Here is a 9066-nt window from a genome sequence, read left to right as displayed (position 1 = left end):
GGGAGGATATGGAAATGTGTTATGCATCTTTATAAATAGTCAATGGTTTACGGATAAACCTTACCCAGTTGAACTTTGACATACTGCACTTACTGAAGTTCTATGTGTTTGTTTTCAGTACAATGAGCCTCCTTTTTAAATGAAAAATCAACCATTTCAGTTGTATATTTCAGTTTATCACCAAATGAACAGCTTTCTGCTGAAGTGTTTTTTTCGCCCCATGGAACCTCTTCTAGTGATATTTCAGTTTTTCTGTTTTCAAGTAACTTGGATAAGTACAGTTTTATTATTAGTGAGAGGAGTGAGTAATGAGAATTGCTTTTAGGACAACAGTTCTCTCTGTACAAAGACGGAGATATTCCTGACCTCAGCTCAGTATTTGTACCATTATGCCGGGCAGACGCTCCACCTAACCTGCCCATCCACCACTGTGGGGGTGCTTTTAAATGTACAGTTGCTGGAGAGTTTCAATAATTCACTACAGCGTATGTGTCAGGGTTCTGTTATGCGCAGGGAGGAGTCGTGGGCGTAAATATTTGATGACCTCCTTTCCGCGTGTGAGCCGGTACGAGGCTGATGGATGACCCGCTGTGTTGGTGTGTGTCAGTGTTATTCATCAAACTAATGTGGGAGACAGGATAAAAAGACTCGGCGACTCATCTAGGCCGTCTCGGGTCAGACAAGTTTCTCTCGCCTTCTCTCTTTCTTCAGCGGCCCGCCTCGGAGTAATCAATTGTTAACGAACCCATCCTACAGATAAATCATGAATAATAGATTGTGAACCTTTTGCTTCCACCTGCGAGGGTTTGTCTGTGGCTAAGGCCGAGCTACCGACTGGAATGGATACGAGAAGAAGTAAACAACAAATAATGCATAAGAAAGAACCTCAATGTTTCCGTGGTGAAACATATCAAACCTGTGAGGAAACCTTATATGACAAATACACAACCTCTAAGTTCAGGATCAGGATTAATTTGGACTTCAATGTGTGTTAGTAGCAAATCATGGTCTGCAAAAGCTGAATATGTAACAGCTATAGGCCGGCAAACTCTTAAGTATCAGGTGATGTGAGCTTTGTATTTCACTCAGACAGGCATGACCTCCCAATGTGCTCTGGTGTGACCCAGGGCAGCGCTCGTCTGCTAACCCAGTTTAGGTTTCCCCCGCAGAAGTAGTGGAAACAGAAGGGAAATCCTCTCTAGAGCTTCTGAAGGATTTTTTTTTTAGAACAATAGAGATGTACAGGAGCTGTGCGCAAAGGAACAACACATCATGTCATCTCCATTAAACTTTCGTGTACAACGGTGTAAAAACAGCTCTTTGTAGCATCACCTCCACACAGGAATGTTCACACGTTGAGCTGTCATCCGCTGGTGTTGTAACACTGTCGAGTGCACATAACAGAGCCAAGGCTTCTCATAAGCAAACACAAAGCAAACCAAAAAATATACGTTCATTCAAATATAAATGGTGTCCTGAATGTTATTTCCTCAAACAGACAATAATGAGGGCAGCTCAGAAATTCGTCCACATGCTCTTCTCCAAACGACAGAGAGGACACGAGGAACAGTCTGTTCTCAAAACCTGAAAGTAGGTGTGCAGCCATGGCCTAATAACATTGTGAGTTATAGATGGAAGCTGATGGTTTCCCTGTCAGACCCCAGACCCTCCTTCCTGCCCGTCCACTCCCCAGCTGTCTGCCTGGGGCGCTATACGTGACTGGAGAAAGGTTTTCAGGCACAGCAATGTGCTGCAGCTCCGTGTGTGCCTGTCCACACACGGAGTAACACACACAGTAATGCTGGGCCTGTTAATGGTCAATACACCACCCAATAGTATGTTAATGTTTTGGGTTATTGTTTGTAATAATAATGTAATACATAAGCAAGTTAATTGATGATTACAATGACAGAATCTCAGACACTTATTTTGGACAGTGTAGGAAGTCCTCTGAAGCTGTTTCCAGCTGAACTCCGGATAATACATTTCCAGAGGGGCTGTTTGTGAGGACGCACATGACCAAATGAGAGGCGTCGGACTTTCTGAGGAATTTCTCTGGCCAGCCCCCCCGAGTAAAAAGCCAGCAGAATGTCCAAATGAGCCGATGTGGGAAAACTGCAGGAGATCTTCACGGTGAGCAAGATGGGGGTGAGGAAGATTGTAACACATGACAGAGGCAAAAAAGAAAAAAAGAATACTAAATATCTCAGGATGAATAAACAGTGCCATACACGTGTCGGACACCTATGAAGATGTAAACGTTTGACCTGTCAGCTTGTATCCAGATCAGACATGAAGCCCAACCCAAATGTAGTAAAAACTTAAATTGTGTCTGACCCTTAAAAAACAAACAAAAATAAAACCAAATTTATGACTAATGCACACGAGAAGTCCAAATTCTGTAAATTCATTACGGGGGCCTGCTGGAAGAGCAAAGCTCATTTTGTTGTCATAACAGCACGCTGAGACTTATTGCAGCCTCAGCAAAGGCGATCCATCATTCAAAATAAAACCATTATGGTGGGTTTTTTCACAGTACGCGACATTATAAAGCGCCGGTCTTCTGATGTCATCGTCAGCTCTCACAGAATTGGCTTTTGTTAATATTATTATTATATAGAGTTGTTTTTTTTGATTTTGCTCCTAACTTCTACAGACACTTGTACAAATTAAAAAGGCCGGCAGGAACCTTGTACCTCCTTCGCCTGATTTGTTTACTTTGTAAAGGGGACTTAATCAGTTAATTGCCAATTAGTTAGACTCACGAACAAATAGCTGCTCTCATAAGATTTAGTTTTCGTCATCCCTCCACAAAACATATGTACCGATAAGAGCTTGACACCTTTGACATAGAAAAACATAGTGTTACTAGAACAATATAAAACAAATGGTAAGACTGTACAAATCTAAAACCCTTCACAGTTCATATGTGCATGTTTTCCTGTTTTTGTTCAGATGTGTGTGTTTTGAGAGAGGAGAAGACTTCTTGCTTTCTACATTAAGGTTTAAATTGGGTTTACTCACATTCTGTGAAGCCCGTAGGAGATAACGCACGGTAATTAAGTGTCGCTAATTTATCCATTTAGCTGAAAACTCCCCCCCAGCACAAACACTTGGATTCATTCTAAAACACTGCATGAAAGTAACACTGCTTTTCTCTGGTGTTGCTGTGGATAGTCGCCACAGAAGCTGGTCCCATTTGTCTGGATCGCCTCAGGCAATATGAGCTTAGCCAATTGAATGCACAGGCCAGAAGCAGCTGAGCCATCAGCTGCTGTCAGCTGACGCACTGGAGTTTGACCTTTATGACCTCACTGAACTAACACTAGGCTCAATTGTGTACTTAAATCTACAACTCTGTTCATTCTATTATTTTGGGCCATAAAAGACAAATCGGGTGGTTGAGTCTGCTATATTAAAATGTCAACTCATGTCAACTCATGTCGACTAAATCAAATTATTTTAAACAAGGCAATCAAAACAGCTGTCAGCTACCAGGGACAGAACCTTAAACTCAAGCCCTTCCAGTACTGGCCTTCCTTTATTATATGTAGGACAGCAATTATTTTGAAAGTTGATTAATCTATTGATTATTTCTTCAACAATTTATTATTAAATTGATTTTTTATGCAGCAGTTTATAAAAAAGAACGACTAATTTTCTTGTAAAAATGCTCTTTCTATACGCATTACAGTTATGTCCAACTAAAGTATGACTATAATTCCAGTTTCACTTGTAGTTTAATTGTGACTCCTAATTCAAGTTCAAGAAATCAATAATTTGCCTTATTAAAAGATATTTTAAAGATATAAAAAGTATTACTAGTTTGAACCAGTCAAAAGTTTTCAGGGACTCTTTCAGTCCTCTGAGGTTTGTTAGTGAATGCTTTATGTTAGAACAGGAGATAAGGGAGTTTTTTCACATGAAAATGGAAAATATTGCCCTTGTTCTGGATCATAGATATAATGTTAACAGAACTTAACCTCTGCGATGTTAAGAGTCACAATGTGTCTGTGTTATCAGACACATTTTGACTGGTGGAAATGTTTAAAAGCCTCCCACTCGGTGTGGAACTGCTCTCATGGACACGGAGTCCAGGTGCTTCTCCCTATTCGATCGACCTGTGAGATTCATCTGGCTTCCAAGGCTGTGGGCATCGGCTCCTTTCTGTGATTGGACCAAGAGGAACTATAACAGCGGCACTGCAGTCGTACAGTAAACAATGTTCACTGCCGCTGCAGCAACAAGCTTGTGAAGTTGCTGGTGACGCTTCATATACAGTGCCTTGCATAAGTATTCACCCCCCTTGGACTTTTTCCCATTATGTACTGTTACTAACTGGAATTCAAATAGACTTAAATAAACTTTTTCCCGTTTCATCAACAAAACATGCATAGTACTTTGGAGGTGCAACATAAATTTTATTGTGACACAAACAATAATGAGAACAAAAAAGTTGACATCTGTTGGGTGCATAAGTATTCACCCCCCTGTGTCAATACTTGGTAGAACCCCCTTTCGCTGCAATTACAGCTGCAAGTCTTTTGGGGTATGTCTCTACCATTTTTGCACATCTAGAGATGGAAAGGTTTGTCCATTCTTCTTGGCAAAAAAGTCAGATTGGATGGAGACCGTCTGTGAACCGCAATCTTCAAGTCTTGCCATAGATTCTCTATTGGATTGAGGTCTGGGCTTTGACTGGGCCATTTTAAGATATTAACATTCTTTAATCCAAACCATTCCTTTGTAGCTCTGGCTGTATGTTTAGGGTCATTGTCCTGCTGGAAGATGAACCTCCGCCCCAGTCTCATGTCTTTTGCAGACTGCATCAGATTTTCTTCAAGGATTTCCCTGTATATGGCTCCATCCATCTTTCCCTCTATTCTGACCAGTTTCCCTGTACCTGCTGAAGAGAAGCATCCCCACAGCATGATGCTACCACCACCATGTTTCACTGTTGGGATGGTGTGCTCAGGGTGATGGGCAGTGTTGGGTTTTCGCCACACATAGCGTTTTGCATTGAGGCCAAAAAGTTAAATTTTGGTCTCATCTGACCAGAGCACCTTCTTCCACATGTTTGCTGTGTCTCCCACATGGCTTCTGGCAAACTCCAAACGGGATTTTTTATGGATCCCTTTCAACAATGGCTTTCTTCTTGCCACTCTTCCATAAAGGCCAGATTTGTGGAGTAGACGACTAATAGTTGTCCTGTGGACAGATTCTCCCACCTCAGCTGTGGATCTCTGCAACTCCTCCAGAGTAACCATGGGCCTCCTGGTTGCTTCTCTGATTAATTTTCTCCTTGTCCGACTCTTAGGGGTTTCACAGTAAAGGGGGTGAATACATATGCACTCAACACTTTTCAGATTTTTATTTGTAAATAATAGTGAAATCCATGTTATATTTCCCCCCACTTCCAAATTATGCACTATTTTGTGTTGGTCCATTACATAAACTCACGATGAAATAAATTGTAATCTGTGGTTATACCATGGCAAAATGTAGAAAAGTCCAAAGGGGATGAATACTTATGCAAGGCACTGTGTCAACCAGGTCCTTCTGACAGAGAATCTCAAAGGTTTAGGATAGACTTAAGGGATGATCAACATTTTATTAGACCCATGCATATGTGCAGTTCCTTCAGAGAATGTTCTTTTGCTTGAAAATGTGCAAGAATTTTTTAGAAACATTTCTTTGTGACTTTAAGAGACTTGATACAACACTGCAGATGTAATATCACAGGTGAGATATGAGGTGTGGATTTTGAATACATCACGATTGGCGATGTTATCAATCAGAACCTGTTCATTACCAGAGATCTCAGCTCACGCTGAAGGTGTTATCTCTCTGTTAACAGATACGGAAACTGTGAATGGAGAGAAGATAATGGAAAAACACGTGACTCACACACCAGGCAGGAATACATGAATGGTTTTCTCACCATGCACATGATTCAGTGAAGAGAAATATGCATAGAATGCTAAGAGGGGAGGCGGGGCTTAGGCATGACTACCTTTCCAAACCACTGTCGATCCGAGACGTTTGAACCGCTGGCACAGGCTGTTCCAATGAAGTGTGATTGTGAGACAGCCCAATCGCAAGAGAGGAAGGGGGAACCTCCTTTCTTTGACTACAGGGTGTGAACTTTTTAATATACAGTATATGGAAGGAGGCTTGCGAGCTAGTTCAGGCTGCCATCTCGAGCTGCGCTGCTCCAATCATGTGAATTGCCTCACTCTCCACAATCGTCTGCAATACACACCCTTCCAATTCAGCGGTCTATTTGAGCTGCAAACATTTCCCATCACTCCCTTTGCTTGCCCCCCCGCTGCTTCTGCATCAGTATAGCTGCAGGTGGATTCAGCCCCTCCACCACAGCATCCACCTGTAGGCTCCGACGGGCGGTTATAAATATTTGCTCATCACTCCCATTATATCTATCTAATGATAGAGATGAAGTCAGAGCCAAGACATGAAAACACTAACTATGTTCTGCTGCTGCAATAACCATTTCAAACTTGAGATATCTGCCTGAAATATAAATGTCATATCGTAGAGAGACGCCCCAAACAGCTGACAAAATTGCCAATGATTGAAATGTGATATTGAAACCAGAATTAATGTCAGACTTAAAACCATTGTATTCAGGTTGAGTCATTGAATTCAAGACAATTCAGTTGTTAAGGTTAGATTTAGGTTAAGGCTATGGTAATAGTAGGTCTACAGGAAATTAATGCAAATTGTATTAATGTCTCCAGAAGGCAGCTATGACAATGTATTGAAAGTTCCCATGGGATGTGGCAGTGGTGCATTTACCGACCGTATCATGATAAACCCATAGAGGAGTCTGAAGCTCCTGAGGAGCCAATCACAACCCGAAATATCTTGGGCATTAAAACAGACAGAGAGGAGGGTTTGACTGAGAGCTGCAGCTGCTAAAGAGAACCATCTGAGACCTTATTAATCAAAGGTTTGCAGATCACATTTCCACAGCGACACAAGGATAATTAACAATATAATTATTGCATTGCAGCATTGCAGGGTTTCTTATTACTACTGATGCCTGTTTTGACTCTTGCTGCTGTTATATTGCAGATTTCCCCATTGTGGGACTCACAAAGGATTATCTCGTTTTATCTTAGTTGTCATAATTGAAAGACTTCAGTTTCTGCGTACTTTCTCTGTCTGGCCTCCAAGTATAAAGTTCTTAGATATTTAGGAGAATTCGATGTGAGAACACAGCAGGGGATCGGGACTCACTGGGACCGGGCAGGGGGTTGATGATTACCTGATTACTGCAGAGGATTTGTTGCTGTTGTGAACGCACCTGTGCAGAAAACCTCCTGCTGCGTTGTGCTTGTGTGAAGGGGAAACTGTACGTAAACTCCATATCCAATTCTTAGGATTTTACCTGCAGGTCATGTCTGAAACCAGCTCAGGAAACCATTTGTCTCAGGAAGGTTTGCCAGACGAAGATTTTGTACACAAGGGGGATGATGGCCAATGTTCAGTTTCACATTTTCATGTTTGTCAAAGGTGGAAAAAAACGGAAATTGTACAATTATGGATTTATTGTTTCAGCTTCAAGGTTAGATTTCAGTTTCCATGTGGTGTCTGATCCGGAGAGGGCTAAAACACAGACTTGTGTATTCATACCCCACTGTCTGTGTCCTTTTCTTTTCCAGCCGTGGGAGATTGACTTGGAAATGGACGTATGTATGGATTACATGATCTGAATCAAAGCGGAGACAGACAGGGAAAGAAAGGAGGATGACAGGTTGAGACATGGGGGTTGGTGTGAAAACAGGGGACTGGTGCACACTGACACAGGGAGCAGAGATGGAAATCTGAGGTGAGAAAAGAAAGATAGCAGCCCTTATCTGGGTGCTGCTGAGCTGAATTTTCCTTTGGCCAAGGAGCGGCGTCCGAGAAGGATCCGGCCATAAAGATGACACACAGCGGGGACTTTGGTCACGGCCAGGGGGATGTTCATTTCCCTGCTTTCATTACGACTCGGACTTTATTGCCTCCGTTTCTCACACTGAGAATTCATTCGAAATTTACCGAGTGACAAGTTTGAACAGCTTAACTTAATGGATGCAGAAGATAGAATAGAAATTTGCCGTCATGCAAGAGCCGTTGCTGTGAACAGATTTATTCTGACGACGTGTTAACGGATGATATAGGAGAACCTGAACCATTCACCTATTTTTTGTTTTCTTTCAGGTACATATAAAATTTAAAAGAGGTCCAGACCATTGTAAGATGATGTGAAATTAGGCTGCTGTAAATCCGTTTTTTCAATGATGTATTTTATGTTTATTTGTTTGAAATACAAAGCTGTGTTTAGATTATTCAGATTATCTCTACAAATACAATTGCTACATCTAACTAAATGTATTAATGTACATATGTCAGTGCGTGATGGCCAGGGCTGACTTTCAATAGTTTTTTGACGCATTTCACTTTTTACTTCACTTTTTATATCTTTTTATCTATTATAGATATTTTATTTACATATGTTTGTCTAAATAAATTTTACTTTGTTTAAATATTAGAAAAAGGGAGTACATAAGAAGTAAATAGTGAGTAAATATATATTGTTTCTTTTAATTGCTTTTCTTATGTGTGTTGTATTTATTATGTTTATATGTTTTAGTGTTCTATGTTCATTTTATGCACCAGTAACCCGAGAAAATTCCTCGTAGTTGTAAACCTACTTGGCAATAAATACATTCTGATTCTGATTCTGATTCTGATATAACTCATTTTGTACGGATATGTATGAAAACAAAAGTAGTATCATGTCCCGATGTGATAACCTAAGCCCGTTTTGGACGTGAACTTTGGAGACTGTCCACACAATCGGGTCAACTCAGGAGTTTTATGGACAGCAGGAGTTTTATGGACACCAGCATCGGCCTTTATTAACGAAATCTCTCTTGACAACTTTGCCAATGTCTTCCTTTTACCTGTATGGCACCACATTTTCATGCTGAGACATCGTTTTCTGTTTTCAGTTTCTACTCAGGCACAAAATGGCGAAATTAAGCTGATGGCCTTCAA

Source organism: Platichthys flesus, chromosome 19 (assembly GCF_949316205.1).
Source record: "Platichthys flesus chromosome 19, fPlaFle2.1, whole genome shotgun sequence".
NCBI classification, from domain to species: domain Eukaryota; kingdom Metazoa; phylum Chordata; class Actinopteri; order Pleuronectiformes; family Pleuronectidae; genus Platichthys; species Platichthys flesus.
The sequence above is the reverse complement of the archived record's forward strand: the minus strand, read 5'-3'. Positions refer to the sequence as shown.